Source organism: Haliotis asinina, chromosome 14 (assembly GCF_037392515.1).
Source record: "Haliotis asinina isolate JCU_RB_2024 chromosome 14, JCU_Hal_asi_v2, whole genome shotgun sequence".
Lineage (NCBI taxonomy): Eukaryota > Metazoa > Mollusca > Gastropoda > Lepetellida > Haliotidae > Haliotis > Haliotis asinina.
Window position 1 is genome coordinate 9,566,091 of NC_090293.1, and position 20,700 is coordinate 9,586,790.

The 20,700-nt window shown below is 41.1% G+C and overlaps 1 pseudogene; it reads right to left on the reverse strand.

Moving 5' to 3' along the window:
- Window positions 1-270: 270 nt before the first annotated feature.
- Window positions 271-20,564, reverse strand: LOC137262076 (A disintegrin and metalloproteinase with thrombospondin motifs adt-1-like; annotated as a pseudogene).
- Window positions 20,565-20,700: the final 136 nt, after the last annotated feature.

Genomic DNA, 20,700 nt, shown 5'->3' on the forward strand with positions numbered 1-20,700 from the left:
GGATTTGGCTTCAATGACATCTCGAGACAATCAATTCTGTCTAACCTTCATCTAATTTCCAAGTATTTAACGTGTATCTTCTTATTGATAACATACTCAACTGGTGAAATGGCATTTAAAACCCCCGTTGACCGTCTTGCTGGCATGATTGCTAGAAGTGCTGGTGCCGGAATGCGTTGTTAAGTTGTCTCAATGGTAGGCCAAAACTTTACTATACAATCCCAGTTCTTGATTAAGAGAACGTTTCAATGTGGCGTTCAAAACCGCTCCCTAAAACCGATGACTTGTAATCCATCTATTTTCGTACAAGGTTGTATCAAAATCCAGCTTGCCGTTCCTCTCTATGTCTACCTTATTGTGGTACCACTCCTCGAGACAGTCGTACGCCAGAGGGTGATGATCGTAGAAGAATTTGTTGACGAACAGTTCCGGCGCCTTCGCAAGATTTGGCAGGTCTCGAACCTCCATTATGCATATATTCCTGGCAATCCTTCCAGAACACTTGTGTTGTGGGAACCACAGTTTGTATCGTCCAAGGAACATCCGCTTACCATCATCAACGTCACCTGGAAGTTAAGAAACACCAAAATATTACATAGCACCTCTTGGTTTCTCTGTCATTTGCGTCTTTTAAAAACTCATGCCTCTAAGTAGATTAGCTTTTAAGAACATCATGCTAATTACTGTGGCGCCCCTTGCTCGTCATGGATCAGCTCCCAATTATCACTCAACAAATACAATCTATTTGGTCGCAAGACTATAGCTATTACTTCGTGATCTGTCGCATTCCAGTAACGGAGCGGCGATATGTTTGTAAACGAAACTTTTGCCAAATAACTCAGTGCTTGAACAATCCCTGTCGTTTGGGTATGTTGATAGCAATCAAAATAAAGTCACACTCAGTAATGTGCATAGATTTCTTTGAGCGTACACTAACCCAGAATCCGTCCAGTATCAGTGTGACTTTACTATTTCCTGTAGAATCGGTGATTATGGCTTAAGCGATATCAGACAAGGCAGACATTGTTTCTTCTAGCCACGAATATAGTCACAACCTTCAACAACATTATCCGAGGACAGATTATGAGTTGGCATGAGATGATCTGACTTAAATGTTTATCATCCCAAAATTGTGTCCAACATGAGGTGTCGCTTGTATGAGATCATATGATAACTCCAAGCAGATATTGTTTTGACTGTAGATTTTGTAAAATGCCCTTACAATGCAATAGCACAATGAACGCGATGACGTCACAATGCTATGAAAAGTGGGACTTCAATTTAATGATAGTGCAGTATTGAGAGATGTACCTTTTTCAATGAAAACTAATGAAGAGTGATTTTTGATGATAAATAAAATCTCACCCTCGTATCTACTCATATCAGTTATGTCAACACTTGCTGATAAAGGTGACGATATACTCTGTAAGCCTCGGATATTTTAACTCGTGTTGACATATTTGATATGATCAGTAGACACGAGGGTGCGATTCTCTATATAACATCATACACTGACGATGGGAGTCTAGTCCAGAATCATGTATTTACAGACCGCCGCCTCATACCTTGAACATGGCAGAAAACTACACAAAACAACACGCTTCCAACCTGTGTAGGATCCCGGTACCTCCAGATGAAGGTTGTAGTTGAGCATAGAGAAGAAAGCCTCATCCGGGATCTGCACATTCTTCACCCATTGTAACAACGCAATCGCAACGTCATTGTGTAGGACGTAGTCGACGTACCCACGGGATGCAACGATATGAACCGCGCCTTTCCGTGGGATCAAACCAGCCGGTGGTATACCTGCACCCGCCCACCGATCCGTATCAGCCCTACAGAACACACAGTGGTTTTCATTGTGAGTGTGGTCTTTTGGGTTGAAACTAAATTAAAATCCGCTTTTAGAAATAATCCAGTAATATCACACGGCAGGGAACACCAGAATGGGCTTGACACGTTGTACCCAAGCGTGGTGTTCGCCCTGATATGAACGCTTTGACCAAAAGGCTACAAGACCGCCGCTGGGAGGTGAGTTAGTTTTACTCCACTATTAGCTATCTTCCAGCTATATGAGGCGGTCTGTAAATAATCGAGTCTGAACCATATAATCCAGTGATCAACACCATGCGCATCAATCTGCGCTATTGGGAATCGAAGACATATGCCAACCCAGTCAGAGAGCCTGACCATTCGATCCCGTTAGTCTTCTCTTACGACTACCCCGCGACCTTCACGGGTCCTCTGGGAGGTGAGTTGAGGTGACAACTGCACACTCACATGCACACTTTCTTCTTTTTCACGTGGAACGCCTACCGTCCCATAAGACAATGCTCACTGATATTCTTTTTCGGTTGTATCGATATGTATAGTGGGAAGGAACCAGTGAAAACTGTCATCATGGGTTATGGAACCCATCTAAAGTAATAATCTATATGTTGGTGGTATGAGTTGACTAAGTCAGTTGGGTGGATAGACTCAGTGACTAGCATTGTTGTGTTTCATCGCGTCCTGTCTGAGTCGGTCATTATATTTCTCGATTTTTACAGGCCAAAGAGTTGAAATACAGATGAAAACGACGTTAAATATCGAACACGCGCAAAAATGTCAGAACACAAATTCAGCTAGCTAATTCAGATTTTATGAGCGCTTCTTTGCATTTTCAATTTCAGCGATGGCACATGTTAGGCTGTTCATATTGTTGCGTGATGGTGCTCAGAAATGTAATGATGCATCAGATGAGTGAGTGAGTGAGTGAGTTAAGTTTTACCCCGCTTTCAGCAATATTCCAGCAATATGGCGGCGGTCTGTAAATAATCGAATCTGGACCAAACAATCCAGTGATCAACATCATGAACATCGATCTGCGCTATTGGGAACCGAAGACATGTGTCAACCAAGTCAGCGAACCTGACCACCCGATCCCGTTAGTCGCGTCTTACGACAGGCATAGTCACCTTTTATGGCAACATAGGATGCTGAAGGCATATTCAACCCCCGGACCTTCACTGGTCGATGCACCTGGTGCCCTACTCAGAGACCGTATAATGACTTGTTACGTTTTGTCTCATCAGGCATGGTAACATCGACCACTAATGTACAACGTCTATTGTTTTGCTGTTGTTGCATATTTTTCTTTATAATATATAGTTTGAATATGCCATTCTCGGTTACAGTGGACACAACATGAATGAGAGACCCGTATCCGAGAAGTTGGCGGTGATTTTGAAAATATAAAGACGAATGTTCACCATGTGCGTGTATGACATATGAATTTTCTGTTTGTTGTAGTGATGGGTTCGTCTTTAGAAGCCTGTCGCTCAGTGGAGGGTTCGTTGTCTAGTAATGGCTTGTTTCCTGGTGAAGTCATGGCGCCCAAGCTTTGGTGCGAGATGTGGAAAAGCTTGTCGCTTCATCCTTGCCAGTTGCTGCTGTTGATGGCTTGTCGCCGAGGAAGAGGGCTCGTCGCCGATGTTGAGGGCTTGTCGCCGAGGATGATGGCCTGTCGCCGATGTGGATGGCTTGTCGCCGTGATTATGTTCATGTGTTTAAGTAACATGAACTGTACAAATCCACGGTTATTTTATGTTGATTCTTTTGTACTTGTAATGTCTCATCAGGATGTGGACATGAATAACATATAACAGTTTGGAGCAAATGCTTTCTATGCGTATAAACACGGCCCGGATGGTGCACCGTATCCGTGACCAGCGCCACTGTGTGGCATGTTATTGGTTTGGATGAAACATGAAGTAGGAGAAGTAATATTGTTAGGTCTGAAACCCAGAACGAAAACTGAGAGAACCTATGTGACGTTTTGTTATGCAAAAGCGACTGAAATTCCGCACCGCTGTCTCCTTCCGTGTATGCTAAGCTCAAACGTCATTAACTACATGCAGTCATTTCAATAGGCCTGATAAAACGCATGACTTCAAAGCAACCTAAACTATGTATAATTTCATGTTCCGGTTTGAAAGCATGAAAAACCCGACCACTTACCTTCTATTCTACAAAGCAGTGATAAACGGACTGTTACATATTTGTACATTTACTCACTGTCTGAATGTTCCCTGTATATCATTTGCGCCGCGGTATGCTCTCAGAATCTGAACAAGTTCATAGTTGGTTTTCAGAGGAAATTCCTGCCCCGTCAAGTTTATGAAATATCGCCATTTTTTATTCAGCTTCCATAAAAGATCCATGCAGAGCAGTTCTGGCTCTAGTACTGTGAACGTCCCCCATTGCACATCAACCTGCACTGGGTGAACAAATACGTTGTCGAAGCATTTGGCTATAGATACAACAGCCTCCACGAACTCACGTCTTGATTTCATGTCAATGGATATACAGTATACGTTACTCGGTCGCCATAACATGCGGAGTAATCTCTCCAACTGTTCAACATGTTTGTACACGATAATGCTAAATGCTATAGGGAAATCATCTTCATCCCATGTCATTGTCTGATTGATGTAGCCTGCTTCATGTCTGTATTCATGGCAGGCACGGGTCTTCAAAGGAAACACTTCATCCATAAGAGTTGACTTCAGGGACACTGACATCAAGTATTCAGCTTTTGTAAGTTCATTCTTGTCACCTGATATTATTTTGTTGCAAGAAACGTTTTGCCCTGATGACGGGAAACGTCGATGTGTTGTTGATCTCGAACACTTGGACATATGCGGCCATGTCTTCATTTGCAAAGGAGACTCATGATTAAATATTCCTCTCTTTGGAGATGTGTTGGGTATGTTATCTAGCACAAACAACACCAGTACTGTGAAGAAGATTATAGATAGTAAGACGGTCTGTGTCATTAGAAGTCGCTTTCGTCGGATAAAAATCCTGGCCATTTCTGAAAAAAATATTATATTTTTGTTTATTAACTGTGATGCCCCTTGGTCAAAACGGGATAGAAAAAGTGTCCAGGAACGAGGTTTACGATGTGCTGAATGGAGTAGTTAAAGTTAATGAATTGTCTTACATTGATTCACATGGCAGATCAGTTGTTTTAAGGATCAATGGCTTTTGTCTGGTCCAGGCGCCCCCATTTACAAGCTGAAGTCACATGGTACCACCATTGCCGGATCAGATAGACTGGTTGCATCTGGATTGAATACATTTTATAAAACAAATCCTTAATTCACACAATTCGTGGTCTTTTTTCAAAGAGAAGTATACTGGAAGAAGAGTAAAACCTGGTGTTTCCATGCGTTACCCACGTGTCATCTATAGTTTGGTTCAATAGGAACAATATATGAACCTACCTATTTCCGGGATCAGATAAACAGTCTTGATATCGTCGGAAAGAAAATGTGTGTCAGTCACATATGCTGTGTATTACAGGTAAGGTAAGTCGATCTGCATTTCGCTTGCTGCAAAAGCTGTACACTGTACTTGGTTGTAGTCGAAGTTTGAAATAAATCGATGCTTAACGACGAAATATTTACACATTCATACCCCTGATTACACACAAGGACGACAGCTTCTGGTAAACTGTGAACAGCTACAGGTGCATCTAATAACGTCACGCTCAATCGATGCATACAGTTAACAATAACATAGTGTCCAAATAGCTGACGCTACACATAGGGACTCAGGTGGGCATAGTGGCTCAGGCGTAAGCTCGAAAAGAACATGGCCAGAGTTCAGTTATACCCGGCGTTCAGTTCGTATGCAACCCCAGCATGCATGTATACATGTACTTGCAAAGGAGTCGTGGAAAGTGGCCCCAATTTCTCGAAACAAACTTTCACACAACACACTCAAATCTCAAACCGAGTTTCACAATTTGAAACAGCTGAAGTTTTAACACAACTGCATTTTCGAAATATAGAAGTTCAAACAGCTTACGTACACTCTCTACACCAAATTCAAATTGTATACTAACGTTTAAGCTTTAGAACGTTTTCAGTTCATTCTGTGAAATGTGTTTTCCTCAAATTTCAGTAAAAACTCGAACTTAAGTCAAAACTAAGACTTAAGTTTGTCTCGAAACATCGGGGCCTGGTTTGCTTTTGACCTTGACAAAGTGTCCAAAGATATGACCTTGAGACTTGTGAACCTAGTGGTTCGAGGTTAGCGCACAAAGAAAATCAAAAGAGTTCAGTTATATCCAGCCTTCAGTTGCTATGCAAACCCATGGAGTGTATTTGGAAAGGAATCGCGAAAGTATTGTCCTGGGCTGCTCTTTGGATCAGTCAGTAGTGCTGCTTGATCTAAACATCAAACATGATTTCAGTCCTGGCGTGACATAACTTGGCCATAGTTGCCACAAATCCCAAATATGCAGCGTCTCGTTCTTGAATTTGTTTTTAAAAAGTCTTTCGCTAATAATTTTAATATTTATTCGTATTCCGTCGACCAACAAATAGTCCTACTTAACATTTTGTTATCGGAGACATGAGATCCGCTAAGGACATTTATAAAGAAATTACATTTGTAAATTTGTTAAAACCTTTTACACTTGCTTATGTGACGTTAAAGTATTATCTGCACAGCCGCGATATGTGGTTATTCTGTATTCGATTCCAACTTCTATTCAGCAACCAATGCTTATCGACGGAGGCGACTAGTGGTATTGGGTGCAAGTGGCAACATGCATGCCTTCGAACTGTGTAGAAGGAGGTTCATATGTTATCACTGTATCATCTGATCCATCTTCGAATATTCAAAGACCCGTGAACATCCGGGGTAGAAATCATCTCCTGTAACCCATACTTGTCGTAAGAGGCCTCTAACGGGATTTGGTGACTTATGTCGTCGTCTTATATGCGTAGATCGACGCTCATGCTGTTGATCACTGGATTAGCTGGTACAGACTTCATTATTTACAGACTGCCGCTATATCTAAAAAAAAACAGGATAAAAAAACAGTGAAACAAACAAGAAAATAACTGTGGGCGAGTGAATGAGATAGAAGACACAAACTGTCACAGTGATTTGACTTAATTATGACAACAGGGGAAAACCAAAGAATATATCGAAAAAAAGTAAAGTTCACAGTGCTGACACCATACGGACCCAAGGGAAGGAACTCTGGGCGTCGTACTGCAAAACAGGTAAGAAGTGCAACAAACATTATTTCCCCATGGTATGGTTCTCAGATTAGATTCTATACCACATGCAAAGATATAATATATCTGTATAGTTTTTCTTAGTCTTATATTTGCCCACAATTTCAAAGGGAGGCAATTCATTCCATCTGTTTTGATGTGTTTTGATATTGCAAGTGTTGTTTTATGTGACAACATATTTCAGAATACTGGAGTCCGCCATCGATACATCAGGTTATAAACAGTTTTGCTGACGTTTTGTATGTTTACTGTAGATCTTCCGGTTATGTTGCACAAGTCATCGACAGATGAACAGACGCTGAATCAAGCCTTACTGCACCGATGTGTCAACGGTACAATTGTCTAATTTTGGTAAAAATATACCATTCTTGTAACCATTTTTCTTTGCAACAAATTCAACAACAAAACGCTACTGGTGTGAAAATGTATTTATTGTTCAAACAACATTTAATGAACATAAGTTAAATAATAGTCTGTTATTTCTGCTCCTGCTTTTAGAGGGAAATTTACATAATATGTAGCAGGGTATTTACAAATATAAACACAAACAGAACCGGCAAAGAAAGTACACTCCTGACAAATGGATTTGACCAAACAATTGAACACGACCGAAATACCACTAGACACTCAGAGAAAATAACTGTAAACGTCCGATGCAAAACGTTACAACGATACCCGTTTTGTGTTCCTTTCCTCTTTGGCAACCATCAAATATCGGTGAATACCGAAGAATAGGATAATATGTTTAAAATTGTTATTAGGGTTCATAAATCTAGCCTTGCATGTACAGATTCCTCATTTTCGGGTTACACAGAACAAAATATAGTTTTCTTATACATCAAGGACCATTAATTAAATTGCATATCATACCTTCTCAATATCATTCGGTAATCATTCAAAACGTACATGAAAACAACTTTACTATGAATTGTTAGAATAATCTTATTTTAAAAAATATCTACATACAACTGAAGCAAAAGTCGTATTCAGGAAGACATTGCACATGGTAAAACACATTCCTGAGCTATAACTTATAAATCAGATGAAACAGGACACAACAAGTGACCGAATCAATGCATGACACAGTTACTTTTTGAAATAACACATTGATGATACTAGCATCATATCATAATTCACCGGGTGGACCAGCCAGTTTCTATGGTGCTATCCAAAGTCATCTACGTTGACATCACTATGTTTGAAGACTGTCTAGTACTGTATTGCAGGGATGTCATGGACTGAGAAGGGTCCTTCTTTGTTTTGTAGTATGTCGGGGTATTCTCCATAACCTCTTGTATCCAACGGTTTTAGGTCCACACTCACTAAACTGGTGACCGTACTGTTGAGGTCATTGTCCGAATAAAAACTTGACTCATCGTCAGACGGTTCAGAAGGTGCATAGTCTTCCTGTCTCCCTCTGAAAAGATTGATTGTTATGACATTGTACACACCATGCAATAACTTGATATCATATGGGTCAGCCTGACCACTGGAGCCGCCTTAACATGATGATGTTCTTTGTAACGTGTTATCGTGTGAATAAGAGAACTGTTAAAAGGACCAACGATTTCATGTTTTCCCCGTGCTGTTGTTTCAGACTATTTCAGTCATATCTAAGAAAACATATCACGGACGTCAGCTTCGTCAATATAGTAGCCACGACTTTTCTGGGCTATTTTCTTGCCAGGTGGTCATTGCGTTGACAAATTTATACGCTTACTTTCGTGTTTCACCTTTAGATTTCAACGTTAGCTTCGGCCAAATACCGGTTAAATAGCTCGAACCCTAACTCACATACTCATCGCTGGCCACCCAGCGCTGATATTTGAAACTCACCGTGTCCTGCAATAGCGAATGGCAGCGATTCCAACGATGATGGCAACGAACGCCAAAGCCAGAGTGCTGCATATGCCGATAACGAGGTAACTGACAGTTGTTGGGATTGCTGAAGGGACAGATGACACAATGATGTAGTCACACCTCACAGTGACTATTCGTATGATTAAAGAAATTGTCAACGTTGGACAGGTCTAAGAACAACCATGTCCAACGATGGGTGACCTCTTCTACGAATAGTTTAGACTTACCAAATTCAATTAACACTATCTACGCATGGTCATCGGAGTGCCTAGTTTACCAAGGCGCTGCAAAACATGACTTACCTCTCTTCATTTCGTCTTTGTTATCGTCCGTAAGGTTGTTCAACAATCTGTCATTGAAATATTGACACAGTTCACTATTTGTTGCTGGGGGTGGGGATGCAGAGACTGGGACAGCCAGGTTTTCGAGAAGCACGTGCGCAAGTGCCTACTAAAGTTATTGATTCATTAACCCGTGCCCGTGCTCTGCCGTCCGCATCTTACCTCATGCATCGGGCTGTTTCTCCCTTTGCACTCCTCCCTCGTAACAAATATTGAACTGTGTAAATACTTTAATGACAACATTTATAGGATATATATTGTTCGAACAAAACCTCACAGATTTGGTGTAATGTTTTCATCACGACCATCGTGTCATTGAGTATTGTATGTTTATTAGTTTTCAAGTAAGACTGCTCTTCGTCGGTCAGTTTTGGGGCTGCCTGACCATATTATCCTTTGTTTCATCACAGCATGACAAAATAGGAGAAACCAAAAAATCACATGATATGTAGACGTATATACTCTTGATCACTGCGGTTATTCAGTACCATACTCTATCCTGAATTGAAATGCGCGTTCAAACAGTTCATGGATGCCTATCCGATTAAATATGTATGTAAACGTCAAATGGTGTATTTGACAACTGTGTTTACACATCACACGTAAACGTCAGTGCAGCTGAGGGGTATTTCGTTCAGATCTTATCACCTTTGCGTATCAGTTTTGGATGATTCTATCGACTCACGTGGCTCTTCACAGTCAACTCCACCACATACTCCCATTCTTGTCTCCAAGAGTGGATCTGTACAGTTCCTTCCACCAAAGGCTGGCTCTGGGTCTGAGCAGTTTCGTTTCCGTAGTAGGTGTATCTCTGTTGCTGGTCCGCATGTCACGAGGCAAGGAGGCTCTATCCACGCTGACCACAGACCCGGTCTTCCGTCCACTAATCAAGGTGGTATAGATATATATATAACATACTGTGTCATGTAGTTAGGAAAACAGCTTCAGTCAGACTCTAATGTATTTTGCCCACTCTGCTGAGTACACCAAATACCCAGACTAGGTCAAGTAAGAGAGGGACCACATCAACCATGTCAAGATCAGAGAGGTGACCACCACGCCCCGGTTTCTCGAAACTTTCTCACTGATTTTGCCAATTTGAAATAAATGCATTTTAACCCAACTGTAATTTTACCAAAACAACGTAAACAACTTACTTAATCTACCCACCTTCCTCAAATTGTCTACAATGTTTAAGTATAATATCAATTTCAGTTCATTCTAGGATTGCTATCTTTCAAACTTTAGTCAAACTCGAGATTTCGAGAAATCCTGTCCAGATCAGATGTAGCCTACCTCTGATGCCAACTATGGAATCGCTAGAAGCCATTTCACTCCTTACGTTGATGCACATGGTGCTCTCATTGCTTGGTTCATTGTATATGTTCATGAAGCAATCGGTCGTTAGTACAATGACATGTACATGATTTAAGCAAACCTGGGCATTCCGTAAGATTACAGTCTTCACGACGCTTGTCTTCAAGTGGTGCTGAGCATGTTGTACCATTGGACGGTTCCACACAGTCTCTGGTCCTTGTAACAGCGCCCTCTGTTCCCCGACCGCAAGTGGTGGGGCAGGAGATGTTGCTCCACGATGACCACTCCGTGACATTATCATCACCTACAGTGTGATTGGGTGATCAAGAAGGTTAGCGGGTGAGTCAGTCAGTCAGTCAGAGAGTGAGTCAGTTAATGCTATGTACCCACAATAACCACAATACCCACTGGAAAGTAGGTCACATAAGATGCATTCTTTCCGTGTAATAACCTTCATAAAAAAAGTGCTATTGCAACACGTTTTGCATGTTATGAAACACTGGCGTTGGTGACCTTGAGGTCGTAGGCTTTATTCCGAATCAGCTGTAAAGTCAGTTTATTGTGTTTACCGTTACGATAAAACAGGAATATTGATACAAGCTATGTACAACAGAACCCAGTTTGTCGCTATCAATAATGAACTTTGATAATACAGTGAATTGTGATTTGGGTTTAACACTTTCAGTTAAATTACATACCAGTGCAAGGTGGGACATCACAGAAAATTTCCCGAGTTTCAGACAACGATCGTGTACAGTTATTTCCGCCATACATTGGAGGAGGATTTGTGCAAGTCCTGTATCTACTCTCACTTGTTGTGGCTTTCACTCCGCATGCCCTGGAGCAGGGAACCTTCAACCACGCCGTCCAGCTTGACAATCCTCCATCAACTGTGGGAAAACAATAACTTCTCTAAATACCAGAGAATCCGTAATTTCCGCAGCCACGAGAAATCAATCCAATGATTCCGAAGTTATTTCACTATAATGTACTTTTATCTCTATCAAATAACGATAATACATTGCGTATGCAAAAATGAAAGTGTATCCTTCCACTTCTTCATCTGAACAAACATTATAATATGGGGTACATGTCACACTACTACAAAACATACTGTCACTGAGAAAGACATTTTGAAAGCTTAACTAAGATTTTGAATCTCATTCCCCAATCGGCGAAATATATGGGACAAAACCCTTTTCACATCGACAAGAAACCATTCACTCAACAAATTGTACTCTTTCGCCTACATCTTAATTTTACAACGTATATGATTCTGCCACAACATCTGTCAAAGATACTTACGACCATCATGGCTGCCTAACTACCATTTACATGTCCATAATACAATACTCGTATCTCATGATTGTACAAGTTTCTAACTATGTCTAGGTAGTGAACGCCATTTTACATAAAAATCACACGACTTCATGTCAGCTTTATGAGGGAGGAAAACCCAATGTTATGCAAGTCTGAAACGTTTAAAACTTTGATGAAAGTCGCGAGCAAGGGTATGATGCAGAGAAACAGAAACGTCGGGGTTTTCACCCACGGCGACAGGTTTAAGAAGCACAGTTCTGCAAAGCAAATTATAGCGCCAAAGACAAATGCCAGTGAAATAACAGAGTGGAGTTTTTTGGAAACACTCAAAGAATGAGAATTTTGTATTGATTATTTAATAATATTCATTTATAATTATTCTGAAAGAACTGCCCAGTAATATCAAAGAATGAAAACACATTAACTATACACATCTACGTATGTTAAACCATGTCATAAGTTCAATTCTTTTAAGCGATGATAAACAAATATGGTGAAACCAGTGGTCACTTTATGGGGCTAATGAACTAATTGATAATAATTAGCGTGAATTTGTATACACGAAATTACAGTTCCTAACCTAGACACATTTTACTATCTCTCGTATGATTCACTTGACTTTTCAGGACATTACTTCTCAAACTAAGGATTCCGACATTACACCCTTAGGTTCGGACAGCAGTAACATTAAAATTGACGAAAAGTAGTAAATCCTGCATTAATCTGTAACCAACACGACAATTACATTTACCTATTGAGGACAAAGAAAGTAACAGATGGTGCGCATCACAATGAATTCTCTTTCGAAAATACGTTTTTGAATAGAAACTTCTTCACAGAACCCACATTGCAAGTTGTATTCTATTCATTCTCCATTTTCAAGAAAGACGTTCACATCAACACTATCTACACCATTTGATAAACAACAATACAGTATTATCGACATATTATCCAACTACAACAGGTAAAACTCAGTCCCCTGGACATTTAGGAAGACCACAGTTTCCCATTTGCGTCTCTATAAGCAGGGTTGTACAGCTGATATTATATTAGATGTGACATTCCACTCGAAAACAGTTCAACTTCAGAGTAAGACTACGTGATATCATATGGAAGTACACAGAAGAGGTAGGATGAAAGCAGCTGCACATTTACCTGGACATTTAGGAAGACCACAATTTCCCATTTGCGTCTCTATAAGCAGGGCTGTACAGCTGATATTATCAGCTGGTGCAACACAATTCCTGGTTCTCTCCATGCGTCCCTCTTTCCCTGGACCACAAGTGGCTGTACATACTGGAGAACTCCACTGGGTCCACTCGCTAACGTTGTCTTCACCTAATGGTTTAAAATAAGCCTGTAGTTTCATTCTTAAGATGAACGAACTGGGAATGAGGCAGTTCTTATTCTCCATTTATAAATTTAAAAAAAAGTCAAAATAATTCTGTCTGAGCATTTAATGCACCCAAATTGAAACAAAACAGTAAAACAAATGAAAATCACCACACACTGAACATTCACCGATAATATGAATGCTAAGAATACTGTATAAATCTCTTCCTCATAATGGAAGCTATTTCTCAATACCCATTTAACTGTAACCCCCAGACTGGCACGTGACACGTGCATGTACGTTCTGCGACGGGTATATTGGGGCGTGTTGACACACGCTACAAACGAACACATCAGTTTCCTACTCGTCACGAACATTGGAGTCTATACAAAAGTGTCCTCCAGACACACATATGCTTTGTTATCGATAGTCCTTTGGCAAAACGACAGAAAGGAATTCCTCCACAACAACTCTAATAACCATAATTCTGTTAGTTTCGCTACTCGACTTATCCATATAATTATGTGTATACACATCCCGTCATTGTAGAATTGTATTTGGAGATAATTTCAACAAATCTATTACATCATCCAGCACGAACATACCACCTCCGAGATTCATTGGCTCAGAAGAGTTTCAGTGTACAGCTAATTAATTACCGTCAACAAATGAGTGTATAGACCAAATTTCTAACCCCGAAAATCCCACACTGACTTGTACATATACTTTGCAGGTAGTAAGAGCCATGTAAAACAATTGTCATACCACTGCAAGCTGGAACACTGCACAGTGTTTGGCTGGTTTCCATCAGTGGACCAGTGCAGTTCTTGCCACCGGCATCTGGAGCAGGGGCGTTGCACTCCCTGTATCTGCTTTGATTTGTCATGGCATTTACTCCGCATGTGACGGGGCAGGGTACGGTGGACCACGATGTCCAGTTTGACAATCCTCCATCAACTGCAAAACAAAACATGGACAACTTTGACATAGGGTAGCAATTCATATATCTTCAATACGAAACCCCATCATTTTTTCACAATGTTGACATTGTCTTTAGGCAGCTTAATGCTGCGTATCATCAGATCAGAAATATTTCATTTGGCATCCACAATCAAACCTGATTTCTAGACCTACTACAATTTCCCTTCGGTTCTATTCAACTCTCTCCGGAGCACTTGGCATGGAATATAGCAAAATCAGCACTCATTTCATCTCGTTACAGATCGAGATATAATGCACATCGGAGAAAAGCCTTTGCAATTAATAATTCGCTCATGAAAGAAACATCCACATTTTAAAACTTGTTGTATGCCAGCAACTTAGATGTGACATTCCACTCGAAAACAGTTCAACTTCAGAGGAGGACTACGTGATATCATATGGAAGTACACAGAAGAGGTAGGGTGAAAGCAGCTGCACATTTACCAGGACATTTAGGAAGACCACAATTTCCCATTTGCGTCTCTATAAGCAGGGCTGTACAGCTGATATTATCAGCTGGTGCAACACAATTCCTGGTTCTCTCCATGCGCCCCTCTTCCCCAGGACCACAAGCGGCTGTACATACTGGAGAACTCCACTGGGTCCAATCGCTAACGTTGTCTTCGCCTAATGGTTGGAAATAAGCCAATAGTTTCATTCTTACGATGAACGAACATTGGAGTCTGTCCAAAAGTGTCCTCCAGACATACACATACTTTGTTCTCGATAGGCTTTTGGCAAAACAACAAAAAGGAATTCCTCCAAAACATCTCTAATACTCTTCATTTTGGTTGTAAGAATATTTGACCTATCCTTATAATTATGTGTGTATACATCCCATCATTGTAGAATTTTTTCTCGGAGGTAGTTTCAACAATTCTATTACATCAACCAGTACTAACATACCATCTCCGAGATGCATTGGCTCAGAACAGTTTCACAGTACAGCTAATTAATTACCGTCAACAAATGAGTGTATAGACCAAATTTCTAACCCCGAAAATCCCACACTGACTTGCACATATACTTTGCAGGCAGTAAGAGCCATGTAAAACAATTGTCATCACATACCACTGCAAGCTGGAACACTGCACAGTGTTTGGCTGGTTTCCATCAGTGGACCAGTGCAGTTCTTGCCACCGGCATCTGGAGCAGGGGCGTTGCACTCCCTGTTTCTGCTTTGATTTGTCATGGCATTTACTCCACATGTGACAGGGCAGGGTACGATGGACCACGATGTCCAGTTTGACAATCCTCCATCAACTGCAAAACAAAACATGGACAACTTTGACATATGGTACCATTTCATACATCTTCAATGCGAAACCCCATCGTTCTTTCACAATGTTGACATTGTCTTTATGCAGCTTAATGCTGCGTATCATCAGATCAGAAATATTTCATTTGGCATCCACAATCAAACCCGATTTCTAGACTTACTACCATTTCCCTTCGGTTCTATTCAACTCTCTCCGGAGCATTTGCCATGGAATATAGCAAAATCAGCACTCATTTCATCTCGTTACAGATCAAGATATAATGCACATCGGAGAAAAGCTTTTGCAGATAATATTTCGCTCATGAAAGAAACATCCACATTTTAAAACTTGTTGTATGCCAGCAACTTAGATGTGACATTCCACTCGAAAACAGTTCAACTTCAGAGTAAGACTACGTGATATCATGTGAAAGTACACAGAAGAGGTAGGATGAAAGCAGCTGCACATTTACCTGGGCATTTAGGAAGACCACAATTTCCCATTTGCGTCTCTATAAGCAGGGCTGCACAGCTGATATTATCAGCTGGTGCAACACAATTCCTGGTTCTCTCCATGCGCCCCTCCTCCTCTGGACCACAAGCGGCTGTACATACTGGAGAACTCCACTGGGTCCAATCGCTAACGTTGTCTTCGCCTAATGGTTGGAAATAAGCCAATAGTTTCATTCTTTCGATGAACGAACATTGGAGTCTATCCAAAAGTGTCCTCCAGACATACACATACTTTGTTCTCGATAGGCTTTGGGCAAAACGACAAAAAGGAATTCCTCCAAAACATCTCTAATACTCTTCATTTTGGTTGTTAGAATACCTGACCTATCCTTATAATTATGTGTATACACATCCCGTCGTTGTAAAAGTTTAGTCGGAGGTAGTTTCAACAATTCTATTACATCAACCAGTACTAACATACCATCTCCGAGATTCATTGGCTCAGAACAGTTTCAGAGTACAGCTAATTATTTACCGTCAACAAATGAGTGTATAGACCAAATTTCTAACCCCGAAAATCCCACACTGACTTGCACATATACTTTGCAGGCAGTAAGAGCCATATAAAACAATTGTCATCACATACCACTGCAAGCTGGAACACTGCACAGTGTTTGGCTGGTTTCCATCAGTGGACCAGTGCAGTTCTTGCCACCGGCATCTGGAGCAGGGGCGTTGCACTCCCTGTATCTGCTTTGATTTGTCATGGCATTTACTCCGCATGTGACGGGGCAGGGTACGATGGACCACGATGTCCAGTTTGACAATCCTCCATCAACTGCAAAACAAAACATGGACAACTTTGAAATATGGTACCATTTCATACATCTTCAATGCGAAACCCCATCATTCTTTCACAATGTTGACATTGTCTTTAGGCAGCTTGATGGTGCGTATCATCAGATCAGAAATATTTCATTTGGCATCCACAATCAAACCTGATTTCTAGACTTACTACCATTTCCCTTCGGTTCTATTCAACTCTCTCCGGAGCATTTCGCATTGAATATAGCAAAATCAGCACTCATTTCATCTCGTTACAGATCAAGATATAATGCACATCAGAGAAAAGCCTTTGCAATTAATAATTCGCTCATGAAAGAAACATCCACATTTTAAAACTTGTTGTATGCCAGCAACTTGGATGTGACATTCCACTCGAAAACAGTTCAACTTCAGAGTAAGACTACGTGATATCATATGGAAGTACACAGAAGAGGTAGGATGAAAGCAGCTGCACATTTACCTGGACATTTAGGAAGACCACAATTTCCCATTTGCGTCTCTATAAGCAGGGCTGTACAGCTGATATTATCAGCTGGTGCAACACAATTCCTGGTTCTCTCCATGCGCCCCTCTTCCCCTGGACCACAAGCGGCTGTACATACTGGAGAACTCCACTGGGTCCAATCGCTAACGTTGTCTTCGCCTAATGGTTGGAAATAAGCCAATAGTTTCATTCTTACGATGAACGGACATTGGAGTCTATCCAAAAGTGTCCTCCAGACATACACATACTTTGTTCTCGATAGGCTTTGGGCAAAACGACAAAAAGGAATTCCTCCAAAACATCTCTAATACTCTTCATTTTGGTTGTTAGAATACCTGACCTACCCTTATAATTATGTGTATACACATCCCGTCATTGTACAATTTTAGTCGGAGGTAGTTTCAACAATTCTATTACATCAACCAGTACCAACAAACCACCTCCGAGATTTATTGGCTCAGAACAGTTTCAGTGTACAGCTAATTAATTACCGTCAACAAATGAGTGTATAGACCAAATTTCTAACCCCGAAAATCCCACACTGACTTGCACATATACTTTGCAGGCAGTAAGAGCCATGTAAAACAATTGTCATCACATACCACTGCAAGCTGGAACACTGCACAGTGTTTGGTTGGTTTCCATCAGTGGACCAGTGCAGTTCTTGCCACCGGCATCTGGAGCAGGGGCGTTGCACTCCCTGTATCTGCTTTGATTTGTCATGGCATTTACTCCGCATGTGACGGGGCAGGGTACGATGGACCACGATGTCCAGTTTGACAATCCTCCATCAACTGCAAAACAAAACATGGACAACTTTGACATATGGTACCATTTCAAACATCTTCAGTGCGAAACCCCATCATTCTTTCACAATGTTGACATTGTCTTTAGGCAGCTTAATACTGCGTATCATCAGATCAGAAATATTTCATTTGGCATCCACAATCAAACCCGATTTCTAGACTTACTACCATTTCCCTTCGGTTCTTTTCAACTCTCTCCGGAGCATTTGGCATGGAATATAGCAAAATCAGCACTCATTTCCTCTCGTTACAGATCGAGATATAATGCACATCGGAGAAAAGCCTTTGCAGTTAATAATTCGCTCATGAAAGAAACATCCACATTTTAAAACTTGTTGTATGCCAGCAACTTAGATGTGACATTCCACTCGAAAACAGTTCAACTTCAGAGTAAGACTACGTGATACCATATTCAAGTACACAGAAGAGGTAGGATGAAAGCAGCTGCACATTTACCTGGACATTTAGGAAGACCACAATTTCCCATTTGCGTCTCTATAAGCAGGGCTGTACAGCTGATATTATCAGCTGGTGCAACACAATTCCTGGTTCTCTCCATGCGCCCCTCTTCCTCTGGACTACAAGCGGCTGTACATACTGGAGAACTCCACTGGGTCCAATCGCTAACGTTGTCTTCGCCTAATGGTTGGAAATAAGCCAATAGTTTCATTCTTACGATGAACGAACATTGGAGTCTGTCCAAAAGTGTCCTCCAGACATACACATACTTTGTTCTCGATAGGCTTTTGGCAAAACGACAAAAAGGAACTCCTCCAAAACATCTCTAATACTCTTCATTTTGGCTGTTAGAATACCTGACCTATCCTTATAATTATGTGTATACACATCCCGTCATTGTAGAATTTTAGTCGGAGGTAGTTTCAACAATTCTATTACATCAACCAGTACTAACATACCATCTCCGAGATTCACTGGCTCAGAACAGTTTCAGAGTACAGCTAATTAATTACCGTCAACAAACGACTGTATAGACCAAATTTCTAACCCCGAAAATCCCACACTGACTTGCACATATACTTTGCAGGCAGTAAGAGCCATGTAAAACAATTGTCATCACATACCACTGCAAGCTGGAACACTGCACAGTGTTTGGCTGGTTTCCATCAGTGGACCAGTGCAGTTCTTGCCACCGGCATCTGGAGCAGGGGCGTTGCACTCCCTGTATCTGCTTTGATTTGTCATGGCATTTACTCCGCATGTGACGGGGCAGGGTACGATGGACCACGATGTCCAGTTTGACAATCCTCCATCAACTGCAAAACAAAACATGGACAACTTTGAAATATGGTACCAATTCATATATCTTCAATACGAAACCCCATCATTCTTTCACAATATTGACATTGTCTTTAGGCAGCTTAATGCTGCGTATCATCAGATCAGAAATATTTCATTTGGCATCCACAATCAAACCTGATTTCTAGACTTACTACCATTTCCCTTCGGTTCTATTCAACTCTCTCCGGAGCATTTGGCATGGAATATAGCAAAATCAGCACTCATTTCTTCTCGTTACAGATCGAGATATAATGCACATCGGAGAAAAGCCTTTGCAATTAATAATTCGCTCATGAAAGAAACATCCACATTTTAAAACTTGTTGTATGCCAGCAACTTAGATGTGACATTCCACTCGAAAACAGCTCAACTTCAGAGTAAGACTACGTGATATCATGTGAAAGTACACAGAAGAGGTAGGATGAAAGCAGCTGCACATTTACCTGGGCATTTAGGAAGACCACAATTTCCCATTTGCGTCTCTATAAGCAGGGCTGTACAGCTGATATTATCAGCTGGTGCAACACAATTCCTGGTTCTCTCCATGCGCCCCTCTTCCCCTGGACCACAAGCGGCTGTACATACTGGAGAACTCCACTGGGTCCAATCGCTAACGTTGTCTTCGCCTAATGGTTGGAAATAAGCCAATAGTTTCATTCTTACGATGAACGAACATTGGAGTCTATCCAAAAGTGTCCTCCAGACATACACATACTTTGTTCTCGATAGGCTTTTGGCAAAACGACAAAAAGGAATTCCTCCAAAACATCTCTAATACTCTTCATTTTGGTTGTTAGAATACCTGACCTATCCTTATAATTATGTGTATACACATCCCGTCATTGTAGAATTTTAGTCGGAGGTAGTTTCAACAATTCTATTACATCAACCAGTACTAACATACCATCTCCGAGATTCATTGGCTCAGAACAGTTTCAGAGTACAGCTAATTAATTACCGTCAACAAACGACTGTATAGACCAAATTTCTAACCCCGAAAATCCCACACTGACTTGCACATATACTTTGCAGGCAGTAAGAGCCATGTAAAACAATTGTCATCACATACCACTGCAAGCTGGAACACTGCACAGTGTTTGGCTGGTTTCCATCAGTGGACCAGTGCAGTTCTTGCCACCGGCATCTGGAGCAGGGGCGTTGCACTCCCTGTATCTGCTTTGATTTGTCATGGCATTTACTCCGCATGTGACGGGGCAGGGTACGATGGACCACGATGTCCAGTTTGACAATCCTCCATCAACTGCAAAACAAAACATGGACAACTTTGAAATATGGTACCAATTCATATATCTTCAATACGAAACC